This window comes from Lactuca sativa, chromosome 6 (assembly GCF_002870075.4).
Source record: "Lactuca sativa cultivar Salinas chromosome 6, Lsat_Salinas_v11, whole genome shotgun sequence".
NCBI classification, from domain to species: Eukaryota; Viridiplantae; Streptophyta; class Magnoliopsida; order Asterales; family Asteraceae; genus Lactuca; species Lactuca sativa.
In genome coordinates, this window is record NC_056628.2 from 179,544,783 (window position 1) to 179,565,166 (window position 20,384).

The 20,384-nt window shown below is 42.9% G+C and overlaps 1 pseudogene; it reads left to right on the forward strand.

The window, feature by feature from the left end:
- Nucleotides 1-5,710: 5,710 nt before the first annotated feature.
- On the forward strand, nt 5,711-6,362 carry LOC111891442 (AP2/ERF and B3 domain-containing transcription factor RAV1-like; annotated as a pseudogene).
- The last annotated feature ends 14,022 nt before the right edge of the window (nt 6,363-20,384 follow it).

Genomic DNA, 20,384 nt, shown 5'->3' on the forward strand with positions numbered 1-20,384 from the left:
GAACATCTCATAATGCGGAAAATCAATATGTGTGTGTATGATGTGCCACTACCGCGCCAGTTCCTTCCCCTTCGCTGAAGAGGTACCTGAAACCAAAACTGAAAACTGTAAGCACGAAGCTTAGTGAGTTCCCCCATCGTACCACATACCGTACAATCATATCACATACATACTGCCAGGCATTTCTGGGGTGCCCGACCTACCCGATACGGCCATTCTGGGGTGCCGACCTACCCATACGGCCATTCTGGGGTGCCGTCCTACCCGTGTCAAGCCATTCTGGGGCGCTGACCTACCCATGTCGAGCCATTATGGGGTGCTGACTACCCTTCGGTCCTAACAACCGAACCTCGGGGACTATTTCACCCCCTACTATTACTATCACATATATAATAGTATAATCTATTGTCAGACATATCTGGGGTGTCCGACCTACCCTTCGGTCCTAACAACCGAATCTCGGGGACTCTTCCCCCTCCTACTACCTCTATCTCATGTAACATATCATGCTAGCAGCTAAACATGTCATAACATACTGTTAGGCATATCTGGGGTGCCTAACCTACCCTTCGGTCCTAACAACTCAACTCTATCACTATCACATACCATGTCACGCTAGCATATAACATATCAGGTAGTAACAACACAGATGAATATCACAAAGACAAACATCTAGCATACGATCCCTACTGGTGGGCCGGCATTGTGGCCGTATACCCACCGCTACTGGAAGGTAACTCAACTCGTAGTAGCTGCTGAACTATGCGGGAATCCTCTGACTACTGCTGCTGCTGCTCCGGAAATCCTCCGGCTAAAATTACCACAAAACACTTAGTCAGAAACTGACATCTACTCTTAGGGTAAAATGACCATTTTACCCCCCCCCCCCCCCGACCAAGTCAAAGTCAAAGTCAACTTCTAGTTGACCTGACTCGCCGAGTTGGCTCGCCAACTCGCCGAGTCCCTATCCTTCCATTAGACCTCAAACCCGTCTCTACTCGTCGAGTTAGGCGATGACTCGACGAGTTTTCCTTCTAAATGAACATCGACTGAATCCTCATCCGACTCGCCGAGTTGTATGAACAACTCGTCAAGTTCATCATCAAATGATACTCAAGTCCTGTGCTTGACTCGCCGAGTTGTATAAACTACTCGTCGAGTCCATCTTCATCCTTAAGAAGATTGCCTTGGACTCGCCAAGTCTGTTCATGCACTCACCGAGTCCCATGAATTTCCAAAACAATGGCTTAGTCCAGAATGTTGGGTCACTCCTTAGGACCCCCTTAAAACCTTTCCACACTCAACTGGGTCCTTATGACCCTCAATTGATATGGGACAGAACCTTGGACTCGCCGAGTCCAAGAACGGACTCGCCGAGTTGGTCACAACCACTCACTGAATCTTCGCTTTCTGATGTACAACACTTGATCAAAATGTAGATCTATGCTTCTACAATCGATCTAGCACGTAAAGTTACAACCTTTACGTGCTTGCATGGGACTTTAAGCACAAAAGGTCCTAAAACAAGCTCTCACAATACATGGGGCCTTCCTTGAGTGCAAAAGCCACTCCTTTCTGCCTTGTAACCCCTCAAAGGACCTAGATCCGAAACATCAACCTCAAACCATGCTTGTAATCATGGTTGGTGACCAAAATGGATTAGAAAAGCCCTAAAACTCCACAAAATGGGATCTATCAAAAGGGCAAGCAAGGTATAGACTTTATACCTTCTAAAGTCAACAAATGATGCTCAAAACTGAATCCTTCTAGCCTCCTCTTGATCCTTCAAGCTTTTCCTTCCTTCCTTGGATCACAAAAGCACCAAAATCACTCCAAAAGTTTTAGATTGCTTCAATAACGACTAGGGTTTGCTATGGGGGTCTTCTGGGAGCAAATGGGACTAAGAGGCCGAGTTAAGGTGTTTAAATAGGGTGCAAACCCTCGGATTAGGGTTTTTGCCCAAACAGGGTCTACTCGCCGAGTCCACAACTTAACTCCGCGCCTCATCCTGCTTCTACTTGGCGATTTGGTCCTTCAACTCGCCGAGTCCAAGGCCAAAGGCAAAATATTAAAAGATTTAAATAAAAGAACACGTACCAAGAACCAGGTGCTACAAATCTTCCCCACTTATTTTATACTTCGTCCTCGAAGTCTGCTGCTCGATCCTAAAACAGCTCGGGGTAGTGCTCCATCATCTTATCCACCGGCTCCCAAGTCCACTCCGACCCCTTCCGGTGCTGCCATTGCACCTTCACGAGCTCTACTCTTTTGTTCCTCAGATCCTTCGACTTTCAGTCAAGGATCGCTACAGGCCGCTCAATATAATTCAGGCTGCTATCAACCTGAATGTCCTCCAAGGGTACCACTGCTGAGTCGTCCACCAGAAACTTTCACAGCTGAGAAACATGGAAAGTGTTGTGTATCTGACTGAGTTCGGCTGGCAAATCCAGCCTATATGTCACCTTGCCCACCCGGGCTATAACCCTGAACGGTCCAATATACCTTGGGCCCAACTTGCCTCGCTTCCTGAATTGAATGACGTCTTTCCAAGGCGACACTTTTAGGAGAACAAAATCTCCGACCTGTAACTCCAGGTCGGATCGACGCATATCTTTAAAGCTTAGGACCCCCAATTCTAAATGGCCCCCGATTTTAAATCTTATTGTGTTATATATGTATATATACGTATTGCTTGGGATACAAAGACAAATTGAAGATTGGCTTGGTGGTAAAAGAACTGATTTATAAAACTAAAGGTCTCAAGATCGAAATTGTTTGCTTACTTGAAGGGCCCTAACTTTTTTATTTGCTTAGAGCCTCTAAATTGGTTGAGCCGACCCTGTTAAAGTATATGAAAGATAATATGATATTTAAAAACTAAGTTGAATAAATATGATATTTTGATATTTAATAAATACATATACAAAATTATATATATATATATATATATATATATATATATATATATATATATATATATATATATATATATATATATATATATATATATATATATATATATTTCAGTCGGATTGATTCTAAGTAAGATATAGTATGTTTAAACCAAATAAACTATAAAATTATATAAATTTGGTCAAATGTTTAACCCTATTACCTTAAACTAAATAAACTGCAAAAGCCAAAAATTTCCACATGTGAGCCCCTTTGATGACCATGACATCCGACATTTGTCACGACAAAATATGTTGTGACCATGTGGAAACAAGAGCACGAAGGTCGTTTCATCGTGTTAGCATGCCATTTGATTTTAAACGCAGCTGCATTAGCCATAATGCATTGCATGCCTGGCCATGGACAACTTGTATATTTTAAAGGACGTGTGAGTTAAAGAGACCATAGTGAGTTAGACACAATCTGTCTGAAATAAGCATATGTCATGAAGAATCTAGTAGGCATACGTATGTGAGAAGGATGATATCGGATCATATGGTGGACTTGAGATGCCCATGCATGGGCATAAGAAAGGTGTCAAAGTCTACACTTTGTGACAAATGGTATCAGAGTTTAGTTTGAATGAGTGGACTAAAATGAAAAAAGTAGTTTGATTACAAAATATAATTATGCAATTGGTCAAAAGAAGAGTTATCAAGGCAAGATATAAAGTTGCAAGTCACGAAAGAAATACGATAATATAACTATATAAGATTGATTTCGAGTGATGAGGGAGTTCGCCGGCTCGGGAAGGAAGGTGTCGAACTCTTGAGTATGTGACATTTAACTAACTATTTGTCTATTTAATAATGCTAGATTCAATAAAAGAATTGATGAATCATCGTCTTTGCTTGGTGGGCTCCATAGAAGAGCCATATGGCTTTTGGGAATGGATCATGGGCATCGATCTGGACTACTTTATTATATCTAAAGTTTGGCCCTTTTGCTTCTTGAAGGGTTGTCTTATATTTTTGATCGAAAAGGCTGTCTTCTTAATCATATACTTAATTAAAATCATCAATCATCAATAAGGAATATCAAATTTGAGATGTTTAATTGTATTTGAACTTGTCAGCTTTGAGACATTTAGTATATTGTCTTTGTTGTTATTTAACTTCCTTTGTAACTTAGTGAAATAAATAAATTATTATATTGATATTTTCTTTACATAGAGATTTAAAAGAAATTCACAAGTATACGAGACAATAAAATAAAAATAACAAGTCGCCGAACTACATACCCAAATATGCTCACATTTGTTGTATCAATCATTTGAGTGTCGCACATAGGAGGTGTTTGGGATGATTTTTTGGTGTTAAAGTCCTTTTTGTAAAAAGACTTTTTGGCTAGTAATTTTTTTCAAAAGATAATCTTTAAAATGTGTTTGTATTTGTTTTTAAGATAACTTTTCATGTTAAAAAGTCCCAAATGTCAAAAAAATGTAGGATTTTATGACTTTTGAAGCGCTAACTTTTCCTCCTACACAAAAATTTATTTTAAAAGATCTTTTGTATTATCCAAACTAAATATATTCCAAACATGCTCTAAGTATAAAAACGATATATTCGATTTTAATTATCGGATGAATTAATTTTTTTCCGGACGTTTAAGTGAATATATTTAGTTTTAATATAGTTTTAACACCTTGTTCATTTTACCAATCACCTAATGAAACCGAGCATAAAGAAGATAGGTAAACGATCAACGAAAAAAATCGGTCATCTAAACAAACCCGACACAATTATATTTGCATCCATATTAAATTATTTCAAATATGCATTTACATATCATTATGCAAAAATATGATTATAGTCTATGGGGTCATGATATGCTCATCTAATAATGACAAGGAGGGTTAATTTTGTATTCGACGAATAATTAGACATACATGTATATATAAAGTGGTGGATTTAGCAGTGGCGAATCTAGAAAAAAAAATCACATGGTTCTTAAATTAAGTGAGGTCAATAAAAAAGAATCAACAACACTTTTCGGTTCGGGTCGGGTCGGGTCGGCTCATACACCTTAAAAGAACTGAACCATACATGTACATACAAAGTGGTGGATCTAGCAGTGGTGAATCTAGAAAAAAAATCACATGGTTCTTAAATTAAGTGAGGTCAATAAAAAAAAAATCAACAACGCTTTTCGGGTCGGGTCGGGTCATGCGCCTTAAAAGAACTGAACCAGTTCAATCGGCTCATGTACCTTGTGCCACCAATTAAAAATTTTAAAAAACCGATTGATTTATAACTGAAAAATGCGTACGATTTAACGAAAAACTAGTTGATTATTAGTCCATTGATAAAGCGGCGAACGAAGACGGAGAGTCTTTGACATGTGGGGCTTTCATTTTAGGGTAAATGTCACTATAGTCCATTCAACTATCGTCATTTATTCTATTTGGTCACTAAAGTATTTTTTTTACTCAATAGGTCATTAAACTTACAACTTGCATGTCTATTAAGTCATTTTCGTTAGTTTTTAACAGATCTTCCGTTAACTAGTAACTATAATTTACAAGAATAGTCCCTATGATTTCAGTTTCTTTCGTGGTTGGTCTTATACCAACATAGTTCATCACCGACGTCACCACCGTTCAATTCCGACAACCACCACCCTTTACCTCGGGCAACCCCGTCAACTATTATACTCAACCTTTCTCTTACACCCACTTCATATACATCATATTTCTCTCTCTATATATAGAACCTCATTCTTCTTCCAGCTTCTATCTCCTTCAATAACACTAATTACAATGGAAGGAAGTTCCACTGATAATCAAAGCACAACTACAGAAACAACTTCAACAGTTGCAGCACCGGTGACTACGCTTCCACTGATCGGCAGTGGGGGCAGCATGGTTCTTGACACCGATGAAGCGGGGTTGGAAGCTAGTTTCTTTAATTCTCATTCAAAAGTTGATATTGTCGCTTTGTTGAGGAAACACACATATAATGATGAGCTAGAACAAAGTAAGAGAGGACAATCACCCCCAGCGAAAACTTGGTCAACGCCCAGGAACAACTTTTTGAGAAGACAGTCACCCCCAACGATGTCGGAAAACTGAATCGGTTAGTTATACCAAAGCAGCATGCAGAGAAGCACTTACCGTTGCAAAGTGGAAGCACTTCCAAAGGAGTTCTTTTACATTTTGAAGACATCGGGATGAATGTATGGAGATTTCGTGATTTCATTACTCATACTTGAATAGTAGCCAGAGCTACGTTTTAAGCAAAGGTTGGAGCCGATTTGTGAAGGAAAAGAACTTAAAAGATGGTGACATTGTGAGCTTTCAGATATCCATGGGTTCAGACAAGCAACTTTACATCGACTGGAAGACAAAAAACGGGTCAGGTAGCTCTAATATTCAAGAACAAGCAACTTTACAACATGTTCAAGAACGGTAGTGGTGCAAGTGACGAACGATGCTAGTAAAGGACCAACCACGAAAGAAATTGAAATCATAGGGACCATTCTTGTATATTATAATTACTAGTTAACGGAAGATTTGTTAAAAACTAACGAAAATGACTTAATAGACCTGTAAGTTGTAAGTTTAATGACCTATTGGGCAAAAAAAATACTTTAGTGACCAAATAGGATAAATGACGATAGTTGAATGGGCTATAGTGACATTTACCCTTCATTTTATTAGAACAACTTATTTATTTATTAATATTTTGAGAGTGCCAAGTAAGAAAGTTTAACTTTTTGTTATCAATCTCATAATTTAAAATAACAAATTGTCGTTAATAACTTATATTTTTCTCTTTTTAAAATAATTTTTTAAGAAATTTTTTTAAAAAACAAACTCAAGGTAGGTCCTCTCTTTTTTCTAAGATAGTTCCTAATTTTTCTACTATCTACATTGTAAATAAAATTGAGAACTTAGGTAGGTCCTATGACCTACCTAAGTATATGGTGGCTACGCCCATGGGATCTAGGATAAAAATCAACCACGATCCACCATATAAAGAATAACAGTGTCCCTTCCGGTGACAATAGCCGGTGATCCCTCCAGGCTCCGGGATGGCGACAACACGAAGAAAGCAATAAATTAATGGTGAGTTCTTAAGAGTTATAAAGTAGATGGAGTTCTTGAGGGTTCTTTTTTCAGATAAAGATGAAAAGTACAAAGGGTGAAGAGTTAAATGGGGTAAAAATATAACCATTGTAGTATAAGTTAAGTAAGAAAATAAAGTCAAAAATCTGAAAGGGAAAAATGATTTATAAGGGTAACTATGTTTTAAAATCGTTTAAAAAACATCATTTATAAGTTTGGTATGTTCAAAGAAATCAAAGTAATGCATTTGTACAAAAAAACACCAACAAACTACATAATTTGTTCAAATTTCACCTTATGGTAACCGATAATTACCGGTAAAAAATAATTAAAGGAAAAAACAAGAGGAAATTACTCAAAAGGTTAACTATGTTTCAAAATCGTTCAAAAAACATAATCCAAGTTTGGTCTATTCAAAAAAACATCATCAAAGTAAGGTTTTTATACAAAAAACACCAAGAAAACTATATGTTTCGTTCAAATATTACCCAATGGTAACCGACTCTTATAGGTAAGGATGACTTGACCTAACTATTATGACATTGTATAATAATTAGTGACAATACATTAATTGATATATTCCTCATTTATAAATCGATATAGGGCTTATTCATGAACGAATGACTTCTTCTCTGATTGCTCTTCTTCTAAATTGATGATCTCTAACTCAATCTCACGCATTTTAAAGACACACAAGACATTTGATGATACAAACCCTTGTGGTTGTGGGCATCCTTATTGAATTTGGACATCAACCACAAACAATAATAATATCAAAAACTTCGGGGTTTGTCCCAACCGGGTGGTAACTTTAACCGAAATCTTTATTATGTCTTTTTCCTATATATTTGCTTGTCTATGTGATTCACTTTTTTGAATATATATATATATATATATATATATATATATATATATATATATATATATATATATATATATATGTGTGTGTGTGTGTGTGTATGTGTGTGTGATCTTTTGCTATGGGTAGTATAACAATCTTGAGCAATACACTTTTTTGAATATGTATGCCAATTTTTAATGTGACTATAATAGTGTCTTGATTAATATTTATGTCAATTTGTAGTGTGGTGGAATCTACTTGTTGTTTGCATCTCTCCTAGTTATAGGTCATGACTAAGCTACAATTGATTGCAAACTATTATGCATCTTTCGATTTTTCACAAATCCTGTTCCTTGAGCGACTTATGGATATTTATCCGCTTGTTTTCATAAATTCCAGTCAGTCGTTCATGAAGAAATCTTAAATCGATTTTTAAAGGAGGCATGTATCAACTACTGACATGTCACTAATTATTATGTCATGTCACCAATAATTAGCCAAAGTCATACTTTAACCTACAAGAGCTCGATCCTATTTGCTTCGGGTCTGGACTGATGCTCATCCCTAACTCCAACTATTGTTTTATTAACAATATTGCTTCACTATCCATGGTTGGTAACTTAATAATGGATCATTAATTCATTCCCAACACATATTGACTATTACATTTTCTTTACAATATCGTTGTCGTTCCCTATAATATACAACCTCTCATTATTGTTTGTTAATTTACCTCCACGTGATGGGAGCCTAGTGGTTGAGGAGTGGAATTCCACACATGAGGTCTAGACTTCAAATCCCTACACTTAAAATATAAATGCATTGTTGAGTTTGGTGAACTTGGTTATATCTGAAAGGTCTCCTGACTTGCAAACTACTTATATACTTTAATAGATTTAGCAATCTTTTCCTACTACATCTTATGCTCTCGTTGCTTTTGTGTTAGTCGACTTATGTAGCATTAACTTCTGGCTTATCTTGGTGATCATGTTTTTCACATACTTTTTTCATGTGATTTACTTTTTGGTTACAAGAAAAATGTTTGCAAGCTTTGTTATGATTGTCAGTTAGGAAAATGTGTTTGTATTTTGTTTTCTCATCCTAAGAAAATTGTAACACCTATTTTCCAGATTGGATCGGTGTAAGCCATAAAGGAGTCAAAGGCATGATTTTTGGGAAAAATCATGTGTCATGACGTGACCATAGGGTGGTCACGACCTGACAAGCCAAAATGAGAACGCCTACCCAAAAGAATGTCACAACATGACCTGAGTATGGCCATAACGTGGCAAGGGATGCAACCCAAGCTCATGATCTTTTAGGGTTTTCCTTCGTATTTAAACTCCTATTCAGATTTAGGTTTATTTTTCAGCCTCCGTCACTTTCAAACCTGAGAAACCCTAACCCTAATCCCACTTGGTGATTCTTGGCTCATTTTGGTGCTTCCAGTAGCTTGAAGAAGAAGAAGAAGAAGAAGAAGAAGAAGAAGAAAAAGATGTTATAGTGTGTTGATCCAGAAATGAAACCTCATCATCATCCGCTTCGTGTGGTGGAAGTTTGGAGGATTGGATCCATAAAGTTGGCAACTTTATGGATCCTTGAGGTCCTTTTTGGTGTTATATGTTGTATATCTAGAGTTTCTTGGAGTTTTTGGTCTTATGAATAAGTTTAAGTTTCTTTCTCCCACACTTATCACCTAAAATGGAAGAGACATGCATGTCCATAAAGCACCAATTTTTATGATCCATTAGGTGTAGGAAAGCCTTCTCGAAAATATGGATGAATGACTTTGGAGAGTAAGAGCTTAATGGATAATTTATGCTTTATATGGTCATTAAGAACTTAGGTTTAGAGGTTTGGTTTTATTGAGATGTCTTAATGGATAAAGTTTGAAATTTTACCATTAATACCTTGGAGGGTATTAGATATGAGCTTTGGAGCTCTTGTGGTGGAAGTAAAACAACTTAATTTATTAAGTTGTTGAGACCCATTTCCCACGACGTGGCATTTTGGCTGCTACGACGTGGTGATTGGGGGGTGCCCGATTATTTTTTTCGTTTTTCTTCCACGACGTAGCTACCTGCTAAAGTGGATTTTGACTGTTGACCATTGACTTTTGACTATGGTTGACTTTTGGTCAAATTTAGAGAAGTGTTGAGGTATGAGATTTAGCTTGTGGTTGGTTTAGGAGGTTCGTGTAGTTGATTCTACGAGACTTTGAGTAATGGATTTTAGCTCTTCATTCAGGTGAGTCTCTTCGATATACTTAAATGTGTAGTAGTATATATGTGTTGATCAGTTGGGTCTTATATGTTGTTTGTTGTTATATATGTGACGGAGGTGTCGATAACTCCAGGGCGTGCTATTAGTCCATTTGGACTGCTGATAGTCCCCAAGGTAACTGATAACCCACAGGGCGTGTTGTTAGTCCACTAAAAATGATGTGTAACATCCCAAAAATACGAGCCAAAAATTTCGTTTTTGAAACATGTACTTAGAAAAACATTTAGAAATAAATCATTCAACAACCATTTCATTTCACAAAAGATGTTGCAGGTCAGAAAACATTGTCATAATCATAAAAATGTCAGAGTACAATCTCCCAGGTAGATGTCATAATGCGGAATACAAGCAGGTGTGTGTGTGTGTGTGTGTGTGTGATGTACCGCTACCGCGCCAGCTCCTTCCCCTTCGACGAAGAGGTACCTGAAACCAAAACTGAAAACTGTAAGCATGAAGCTTAGTGAGTTCCCCCATAATGCCTCATACCATGCAAGCATACAACATACAACTAGGAGATACGGGCCTTGCCCACACTCATGAAGATACGGGCCTTGCCCACACTCCGCTAGCCGAGAGATACGGGCCTCACCCACACTCCACTATCTGGGAGGTACGGGCCTCGCCCACACTCCACTCTCGGAGAGATACGGGCCTTGCCCACACTCAGCCGCTAACCCATAATATACAAGTATCACACAGAAAACAAGTATAGACAGCTCTATCATACTGGCATATATCATAATCAACTCAACCAAGAGATACGGGCTCGGCCCACACTCTAGTACTAACATCTCGTCTATACGGGCCAGCCTTGGTGCCTTAGACCCGTTCCTACTGGGAGGAAACTCACCTCAAGGTAACTATCGATCTGCGTGGGGACTGACTGTCTGCTGCTACTGCCGCTCCGGAGATCTTCCGGCTATAATTCCCACAAAACCCTTAGTCAAATACTGCTAACCGATTTCAGGGTAAATTGACCATTTACCCTTACAAATCAAGAGTCAAGTCACAGTCAACTGCCAGTTGACCAGACTCGCCGAGTTGGCTTGCCAACTCGCCAAGTCCCTTTCTCTATACCCAAGTCCAATAGTCCTTCATCCTACTCGCCGAGTTGTATGAAAAACTCGCCGAGTTCGCCTTCATCCGAAGAACACTCTAAGCTGTGACTCGCCGAGTTGTTCTTGAGACAAGAAGATTGCCACGAACTCGTCGAGTCATGGGATTGACTCGCCGAGTTACTTCATGAGTGAGTCTGGCTTCCGACCCACTGAGTCACACCCAATGACTCACTACTCCAAACCATAAATACGAAAAGGGGGAAAACTCGGGGACTCGCGACTCGACTCGCCGAGTCTGCCTCATGCAAAAACTATACACACGATTTTGCTCGAATCCAGTCCATGCCATTCATAGATTTGGGTTCCTAGGGTCTGGTTTACACGTAAAGTTTCCAACTTTACGTGTAGATAATCACCAATGAAGGTTTTAGGGCTCAAAGTGCACCAAAAAGGGTAGATCTAGGACTTTCATGCAATATGACTCCATAAAGGCAGTAGATCCAAGCTCCATGGACTGAATAGTGCCTAGATCTAAAGGCTAACAGCTTAATACAACCCACAATGCACAAACAAGCTTGGGGAATGGCTCAAGAGGGACTTTCATGAAGCTATTAGAGACTACAAGCTTGAAAACAGAGGGGAAACGAGCTATACCTCAAGGAAAACGTTGAGATGTCACAAAGATGCTTGGCCTCCTTCTCCTCTTCTTGATCTACTCTTCTTTCTCCTCAAAAACTTCAAGAACACACAAAAACACTTTAATATCACAAGGAATAAGGGTAAAACGACGTTGGGAGCTCTGAGGGTGAATGGGGGCGAGCTTGGGGCGGAAATGAGGGTTTAAATAGGGTGCAAACCCTTGAAATTTAGGGTTTCATCAAACAGCGGTGACTCGCCGAGTCGCCAACTTAAACATGCCCCCGGACCTCGCCCCTACTCGGCGAGTCGGACCTACAACTCGCCGAGTCCAAGGCTAAAAAGACAAATTCTTAGATAAATTTTTACGTACCAGGAACCAGGTGCTACAAATCTCCCCCACTTGTTTTAGACTTCGTCCTCGAAGTCTGCCGTTCGATCCTGAAACAGCTCGGGGTAATGCTCCATCATTTCTTCTGCCGGCTCCCAAGTCCATTCCGAACCCTTGCGGTGTTGCCATTGAACTTTCACTAGCTCCACCCTCTTGTTCCTTAGATCCTTCGACTTCCGGTCGAGGATTGCGACTGGGCGCTCAATGTAATTCAGGCTGTCATCAACCTGCATATCCTCTAATGGCACCACCGCTGAATCATCCACGAGACACTTCCGCAGCTAGGAGACATGGAATGTGTTGTGGATCTGGCTGAGCTCGGCTGGCAGATCCATCCTATAAGCCACCTTGCCCACCCGGGCTACCACCCTGAACGGTCCGATGAATCTCGGGCCCAACTTGCCCCGCTTCCTGAATCGAATGACGCCTTTCCAAGGCGACACCTTCAGGAGAACCATATCCCCGACCTGGAACTCCAGGTTGGATCGACGCTTGTCGGCGTAACTTTTCTGCTGACTCTGTGCAGTCTGAAGCCTGCTCCGAACCTGCTGGATTCTCTCGGTCGTCTTGAGCACCACCTCGGTGCTCCCCATGACCCTCTGGCCAACTTCACTCCAGCATATCGGGGTCCTGCACCTCCGACCGTACAACATCTCAAATGGGGGACGATCAATACTCGCGTGGTAGCTGTTGTTGTACGAGAACTCAGCCAAGGGAAGATAGGTATCCCAGCTACCACCGAAATCTAACACGCATGCCCGCAACATATCCTCCAAAGTCTGGATGGTCCACTCACTCTGACCATCCGTCTGCGAGTGAAAGGCGGTGCTAAAATGCAGACGAGTGCCCAACTCATCATGAAACCTCTTCCAAAACCTGGAAATGAACCGCACATCTCGATCTGATATCACTGACACTGCACCTCGTGTCGCGCCACTATCTCCCTGATATAGATATGGGCCAACTTTTCGGCCGAGATACTCTCCTGAATCGGAATAAAATGGGCGCTCTTGGTCAACCGATCCACGATGACCCAAATCGAATATACTCCTCGCGTCGTTCGTGGAAGCTTAGTGATAAAATCCATCGTAATATCCTCCCATTTCCACAACACGATATCCAACGGTTGCATCTTGCCGTGCGGTCTCTGATGCTCGGCCTTGACCTTTCTGCAGGTCAAACACCGCTCGACGTACCACACCACATCCCGCTTCATGCAGGGCCACCAATAGTCTAGGCGAAGATCCCGATACATCTTCGTCTTCCCTGAATGAATAGAGAATCGGGATTTGTGCGCCTCCTCCATCAAGATCTGGCGCACGCCTCCATGATACGGCACCCACACCCTACGATGTAGTGTCAATAACCCCCGGCTATCATAATCGAAAGAGATTACTTGACCCACTATTCTCTCACTCTTCCGATGCTCTTCCTTCATAGCCTCCTGTTGAGCCTCCCGAATATGCTCCAACAGGGGAGTCACCATAGTCATCCTCATGCAAACATCCCTGATCGGCGCCGCCTTGCGGCTAAGCGCATCGGCCACCACATTGGCCTTCCCTGGGTGGTAAAGGATTTCACAATCATAATCCTTCACCACGTCCAACCACCGATGTTGCCTCATGTTCAGATTCGGCTGATCCATGAGGTACATCAAGCTCTTGTGGTCCGTGTAAATGGTACATCGAACCCCGTAGAGGTAATGCCGCCAAATCTTGAGAGCGAAAACCACCGCCCCCAACTCCAAATCATGCGTCGGGTAGTTCGCCTCGTGAGGCTTCAGCTGCCTCGAGGCATAAGCAATGGCATGCCCCCTCTGCATCAATACTGCACCTAGGACTGAGATCGACACATCACAATATACCACAAAATCCTCTACGCCCTCAGGCAGGGCTAAGATTGGCGCCTCGCATAATCTCTGCCTCAGAGTCTCGAACGCTGCCTGCTGCTCAGGCCCCCATCGAAAGACCACGGCTTTCCTAGTCAACCGTACCAGGGGTACGGCTATCTGGGAGAAATCCTGAATGAACCTCCGATAGTAGCCTGCTAATCCTAGGAAACTCCGAATCTCAGATGGAGACTTCGGAACCTCCCACCTCATCATGGCCTCCACCTTGGCCGAGTCTACTAAAATCCCGCTCTGGTTGACGAGGTGCCCAAAAAACTGCACCCCGCGCAACCAAAACTCACATTTGGAGAACTTAGCGTACAAGCTCTCCCTCCTCAGGGTCTCCAAAACCTCTCTCAGATGCTCCTCATGCTCCTACTGAGTCTTGGAATAAACCATGATGTCATCAATGAAAACTATCACAGACCGATCCAACATCGGTCTACACACGCGGTTCATGAGGTCCATGAACGCGGCAGGAGCATTGGTGAGCCCAAACGGCATCACCACGAACTCATAATGGCCATAACGCGTCCGAAATGCGGTCTTCTGTATATCCTCCTCCCTAACCCTCATCTGATGATAGCCTGAACGCAAATCGATCTTGGAGAACCAAGATGCTCCCTGCAACTGATCAAAGAGATCATCAATCCTCGGGAGTGGGTAACGGTTCTTCACCGTTACCTTATTCATCTCCCGGTAATCTATACACATCCGGTGTGACTCATCCTTCTTCCTCACAAACAGGATCGGGGTTCCCCAGGGTGAACTGCTCGGGCGAATAAATCCTTTGTCTAGCAGCTCCTGCAGCTGCGTAGACAACTCCTGCATCTCGGGAGGAGCCAACCGATAGGGTGCCTTGGCTATCGGAGCCGCACCAGAAACTAGGTCGATCCTGAACTCTACCTGACGCTCCGGAGGTATTCCAGGAAGCTCCTCTGGGAACACATCAGCGTAGTCTCGCACCACTGGAACCTCGCTCATCGTCGCCTTACCCGTCTCCCGGGTATCCATAACATACGCGACATACCCCGCGCATCCATGCTGAAGGTAGCACCTAGCTCTCGCTGCTGAACACACTATAGGTCTACGCTATGGCCTCTCGCCATGGATCACCAACTCTCCCCCACTCGGGGTCCTGATCCGCACTAGCTGTTGTGCGCAATCTATCATCGCCCCATTAGGGCTCAACCAATCCATGCCTATAATTACCTTGTTCCCCCGCAACGGGATGGGAACTAAATCCACCAAATAGCGCTCCTCGAAAAGCCTCAGGACACAATCCCTGAATACTGATGACGCTTGCACCGATCGATCGTCGGCGATCTCTACCTCTAAAGGGCAATCCAACATGCCCGAAGACTCAGTAAACCTCTTGCTAAGCGCAAGGGAAACAAATGATCAGGTGGCACCCGAGTCAAACAACACCTGGACAGGAATACCGTTCACATGGAATGATCCTAATACATATACACAGAGCACATATCAATAACATATCATCATAAAAATACAATAGAGGGACAAACATCATACTCGTCACCACATCGGGTGCGGCACGTGCTTCCTCTGCCGTCAACTGAAACGCCCGGCTCCTCACCATTGGAGCCTCTGCCTTGGCCTGTCGGCCATCCGTAATCCGCAGGGTAGCTGGAGTCGGCGCCCTAACCGGCGCTGATGCTGTCAACTGGGGACAATTGGCCTTCTTGTGGCCCCTCTGGTTGCAATGAAAACACAGCAACTCCGATGTTTGTATAGCCGAAGCAGAAGTAGTACAATCCCTGCTAAAGTGCCCTGCCTTGCCGCACTTATAGCAGCCTGCTGATCCCATCCTACATGCTCCCTCATGCGTCCTGCCGCATTTCCCGCAGCGGCCCGGACCTCCTTGGCCTTTCGGCCTCCCATCTGCTCCCCTGGGCTTCTTCCCCGAAGCCCCAGCCACCTGCCCCGCCTCTACTTTCCTCTTCCGAATGTGCTCTACATCAATCTCCCTTTCCCTCGCCCTGGCAATCATGGACTCCAGGGTAGGACAAGCTGAAAAGCTAACATGCTTCCGGATCTCAGCCCGTAGCATGTCATGATAACGGGTCTTCCTCATATCCTCATCACCCGCATACTGGGGCACCGACAGTGCCCTCTCCCGGAACTTGGCGGTGATCTCCGCCACAGTCTCCGTCGTCTGCCTCATATCCAAGAACTCCCTGGCCAGTTGCTGAAGCTCGACAGCTGGCGCGAACTCCGCCCTGAACCGGGTCGCAAAGTCCGACCAAGTCATAGCCTCGACAGCCGAGGCTCCCAATGAGTCCCCCACGGACTCCCACCAATCCCTAGCTCGATCTCGTAAACACCCTGCTGCGAACCTCACCTTCGACCCCTCAGGGCAGAAGCTAATCATCTGTGCAGACTCAATGTCGGCAATCCATCGTCTGGCAGCTATGGGGTCCTTCGCCTCGTGAAAATCCGACGCACCACTTCCCCGAAAGTCCTTGAAGGACAGCGTGTGAGATCCCGACTGGCCAGATGCCATGTCGCTCCTGAATGCCCGGAGGCGATCCTCCATCAACTCCAATATCCCTTCCTTGATCGGCCCGAAGATGATGGGGGTCGACTCAAGGATGCCTCTGGTGATTTCAGACATGATGAACTCGCGTAGCCCCTCATCCACTGGCTCGGAACCTGATCCCGAACCTGATCCCTCTCCTGCACTGCCAACTGCTGGCATCGAACGTAGTACCACCATTCTGAAATACAAAAGAAATGACAACTGTTAGCGATACTGATACCTCTGGAGGGATCACAACTACTACAAGTTCCCTGGTCTTATCTTGGCATTCCTCGAATTCGGGTACGGATCCTCTGCTTTCAGTAGTACGGGCCCATACTACATTCCACATCTATCCGTACCTTCTCCAAGGACTGCCTTGACTCCACCAGGTCCCTTTCACTACCGCTGATCTCTGCTATTCCTATCCTATGTGTACCCTAGGAAACCTCTGACTTCACCCAACCTAGTCCTCAGCTGTTGAAGGCCTCTTGGTGATGCCAATTAGCCATTACCTGAATAAAATCACATGTGACGAGGCTCGGATAATCCTTCGAGTAAGGGACTCATCCCTACCACGGTTAGGACCCAAACAAGAGCTACGCAATAGGGTCAAATCCAACACTCTGAGATTATTTAACCCTGATCACATGTGACTTTATCGTATTCACCTAACAGCTAACTCCCATCACTTCAAAGCCCACATAGCACAAAGCAAACAGCATTTGGACATAAAGGAAACAATCTCAAGCAACTTTATCCTCTTAGAGAGAAACTGAACTAGCATACAATGCTAAACTCGCACTATCAAGCATAACCTAAACAGGCCATCCTAATGCTGTCTACTCAATTCTAGCATGCAACTTTTCACACACTGAAGCACATAAAGCAGGCACATAAGGCATCACTCCTAGATCCTTAGTCCTATTCTAGGCTGCTGTTCTACTGAAACTGATAAGCATAACATAAACTTGTATGGGTACTTTGGGGAATACTTACTTGAGCTTGGCCGGTCATGCACATCACACACTTCGTTCTTTCTTAAAACCCTTTACTAGCCTTTTAGAAAACATTTTTTTAAAAATCTTTTAATCCCTTGATTTGAGTTCAAACACCCCCAAAGGCGTGTCCGAATCCCTCAAACCAGGGCTCTGATACCAACGTGTAACATCCCAAAAATACGAGCCAAAAATTTCGTTTTTGAAACATGTACTTAGCAAAACATTTAGAAATAAATCATTCAACAACCATTTCATTTCACAAAAGATGTTGCAGGTCAGAAAACATTGTCATAATCATAAAAATGTCAGAGTACAATTTCTCAGTTAGATGTCATAATGCGGAATACAAGCAGGTGTGTGTGTGTGTGTGATGTACCGCTACCGCGCCAGCTCCTTCCCCTTCGACGAAGAGGTACCTGAAACCAAAACTGAAAACTGTAAGCACGAAGCTTAGTGAGTTCCCCCATAATACCTCATACCATGCAAGCATACAACATACAGCTAGGAGATACGGGCCTTACCCACACTCATGAAGATACGGGCCTTGCCCACACTCCGCTAGCCGAGAGATACGGGCCTCGCCCACACTCCACTATCTGGGAGGTACGGGCCTCGCCCACACTCCACTCTTGGAGAGATACGGGCCTTGCCCACACTCAGCCGCTAACCCATAATATACAAGTATCACACAGAAAACAAGTATAGACAACTCTATCATACTGGCATATATCATAATCAACTCAACCAAGAGATACCGGCTCGGCCCACACTCTAGTACTAACATCTCGTCTATACGGGCTGACCTTGGTGCCTTAGACCCGTTCCTACTGGGAGGAAACTCACCTCAAGGTAACTGTCGATCTGCATGGGGACTGACTGTCTGCTGCTACTGCTGCTCCGGAGATCTTCCGACTATAATTCCCACAAAACCGTTAGTCAAATACTGCTAACCGATTTCAGGGTAAATTGACCATTTACCCTTACAAATCAAGAGTCAAGTCACAATCAACTGCCAGTTGACCAGACTCGCCGAGTTGGCTTGCCAACTCGCCGAGTCCCTTTCTCTATACCCAAGTCCAATAGTCCTTCATCCTACTTGCCGAGTTGTATGAACAACTCGCCGAGTTCACCTTCATCCGAAGAACACTCTAAGCTGTGACTCGCCGAGTTGTATGAACAACTCGCCGAGTTGTTCTTGAGACAAGAATATTGCCACGAACTCGCCAAGTCATGGCATTGAATCGCCGAGTTACTTCATGAGTGAGTCTGGCTTCCGACCCACTGAGTCACACCCAATGACTCACTACTCCAACCCGAAAATACGAAAAGGGGGGAAACTCGGGGACTCGCGACTCGACTCGCCGAGTCAGATGAACAACTCGCCGAGTCTGCCTCATGCAAAAACTATACACACGATTTTGCTCGAATCCAGTCCATGTCGTTCATAGATCTGGGTTCCTGGGGCCTGGTTTACATGTAAAGTTTCCAACTTTACGTGTAGATAATCACCAATGAAGGTTTTAGGGCTCAAAGTGCAACAAAAGGGGTAGATCTAGGACTTTCATGCAATATGACTCCATAAAGGCAATAGATCCAAGCTCCAGGGACTGAATAGTCTAAAGGCTAACAACATAATACAACCCACAATGCACAAACAAGCTTGGGGAATGGCTCAAGAGGGACTTTCATGAAGCTATTAGAGACTACAAGCTTGAAAATAGAGGGGAAACGAGCTATACCTCAAGGAAAACGTTGAGATGTCACAAAGATGCTTGGCCTCCTTCTCCTCTTCTTGATCTACTCTTCTTTCTCCTCAAAAACTTCAAGAACACACAAAAACACTTTAATCTCACAAGGAATAAGGGTAAAACGACATTGGGAGCTCCGAGGGTGAATGGGGGCGAGCTTGGGGCGGAAATGAGGGTTTAAATAGGGTGCAAACCCTTGAAATTTAGGGTTTCATCAAACAGCGGTGACTCACTGAGTACAGAATATGGACTCGCCGAGTCGCCAACTTAAACGTGCCCCCGGACCCCGCCCCTACTCGGCGAGTCGGACCTACAACTCGCCGAGTCCAAGGCTAAAAAGACAAATTCTTAGATAAATTTTTACGTACCAAGAACCAGGTGCTACATGATGATAGTACCCAAGGTTGTTTATAACCTATAGGGCATGCTGTTAGTCCATTGGATGTGCTGTTAGTCCACCGGACGTGTTGTTAGTCCACTGGGTGTGCTGTTAATCCCTAGGGTTGCTGATAACCCGTAGTTGTTCATTTATGTTGTGTTGTATGTGATATTTTAGGGAAATCTCTATGCTTTGTGTTTACAGTTGTGGATTAAATGTTTTTCAAGTACTTATCATTTCTCGAAGGAGGGACTGTACGCACATATCAACAGTTTTATGATTTGAGATTCCGCATTGTCTTCCTTATAACTCTGAGTTTTGTATAATGGTTTATGAAAAATTGGTTTGACTTGAATGTAACTTTTATAATGAAGGATGCTTATTCTATTTTAAAAATGAAAATTTTACTCTGGAATTTGAGACGTTACAAGTTGGTATAATAGCCCTAGTTTGAGGGATTTGAATGAACACTCGTATGATTCTAGACTCAAATTATGGATGTGAGAGTTTTACTAAGAATTTTTGGAAAGGATTCATTTCAAGAGAAGATGCGATGTGTATAGTCGGTCGGATCTCGAGGAAATGGTCTCCCAAAATATCCA